Source organism: Leptonychotes weddellii, chromosome 1 (assembly GCF_054177405.1).
Source record: "Leptonychotes weddellii isolate Sample4059 chromosome 1, ASM5417740v2, whole genome shotgun sequence".
Lineage (NCBI taxonomy): Eukaryota > Metazoa > Chordata > Mammalia > Carnivora > Phocidae > Leptonychotes > Leptonychotes weddellii.
The window spans coordinates 6,748,849-6,750,477 of record NC_138369.1 but is presented as its reverse complement, the minus strand read 5'-3'; the positions used below and the strand labels follow the sequence as shown (position 1 = coordinate 6,750,477).

At 47.7% G+C, this 1,629-nt stretch overlaps 1 non-coding gene across 1 annotated transcript; it reads right to left on the bottom strand.

The window, feature by feature from the left end:
• Positions 1-443: 443 nt before the first annotated feature.
• TRNAE-CUC (transfer RNA glutamic acid (anticodon CUC)) lies at positions 444-516 on the bottom strand. Its single transcript has one exon. It is a non-coding gene; the product is annotated as a tRNA-Glu (tRNA).
• Between the last annotated feature and the right edge of the window lie 1,113 nt (positions 517-1,629).

Here is a 1,629-nt window from a genome sequence, read left to right as displayed (position 1 = left end):
CCCTGGGATCATGACCTGAGCCGAAGGCAGACGCTTAACGAATGAGCCACCCAGGCGCCCCCAGGGTATACATATTTGTAAGCCATCTTGTCAAATTTCTTTTTAGGAAGTCATATCCAGGTATCGTAGCTGTTATGACAACCTGCCTTCACACCACCTCGCCAACATGGTGTGTTATCATTTACCATATCTTTGCCAATTTGCTAAGCGAACGAATAAAAAAAGTAATAATGAAGTGTTTCATCACTGTTTTAATTTGCATTTACTTGGAGGTTCATAGGATTAAATCCTTTATTTCCATATACGAACTCATATTTCTTTGTGGTTTCTCTGTGAGGCTTCTAAAGATAAATAATAAACAAAAAACTTCTGTTAGTTTCTCAAAGTGTTTTTCAGCAAACAAGTTAGGATTTCTTTCTTTCTTTTTTCCTAAGTAGGCTCCATGCCCAACGTGGGGCTTGAACTCACGACGCTGAGATTGAGAGTCGCATGCTCTACCAACTAAGCCAGCCAGGCGCCCCACAAGCTACCATTTCTTTTTCAGTTTTGACATATTCATCTTTATCACATCCCCTCCTGTTGGTCACTCATCAACAAGCCTTCATGGGCGTCATGGGACCATGCTTTGGAGAGAAACCTTTTTTAGGATTCTCTTAAGGAGGGCCTACCTGCTTCCTCCCCTAGAATGTCAACGAAGGCGAGAAGGGGCAGGAAAGCGACAATTGAGATGAGGCTCAGAGGAAGGAGATTTGCCAGGTGAACCATTACAGGAGGAGGGAAGCGCATGGGCAAAATGTCTGCGAGTGTGTGGTGGAAAGTTTCAGTGTGGCTTAGGTTTAGAGTGATCATGGCTGGAGAGTTGCCAGGCTCAGATGATCTGAGCCTCACGTGCACTGAGGAGTTGGGAGTTTAGATGCCTCTGGGCCTGTGGGAAGGACAGCCTGGCAGGGAATGAGGGTGGAAGGCGGAGAATCAGGGAGGAGCTGATCACATCAGGGATGGTGGCTGTGGCTGGCCAAGGTGAGGGCCTCAGGCGGAGCGAGAGGTGGATGGATTGAAGAGTTACTTAGGAGAATGGGCCGAGCTGAGATTGGATGGTAGAGCCTCAGGGCAAGTGATGACAGTTGAGTTGGACCGCTGGGGGCCAATGCGACCACCTGTGAAGGGGGCCATACGAGCAGTCCAGTGTGGGAGGAACACGAAGATTTGGGCCTTAGCCACCTCATAAAATATCAATGCTCCAGAAAAAATGAATGGCCTCATTGCGGTAGAAATCTTTGAGACCATGACATGAACTAGAAACCTTCTGTTGAATTAAACCTTGGTGAGGCATTAAGAAATAGTTCTTGGGGCGCCTGAGTGGCTCAGTCGGTTAAGCGGCTGCCTTCAGCTCGGGTCATGATCCCAGGGTCCTGGGATCGAGCCCCGCATCGGGCTCCCTGCTCGGCGGAGAGCCTGCTTCTCCTTCTCCCTCTGTCTGCCGCTCTGCCTACTTGTGCTCTCTCTCTATCCCTGTTAAATAAATAAATAAAAGTCTTTAAAAAAAAAAAAAAAGAAAAGAAATAGTTCTTAAAATGGAGAGGTGTCTGGGACCTTACCGGCTTGGAAAAGCTCCCAGGTCCATCCACT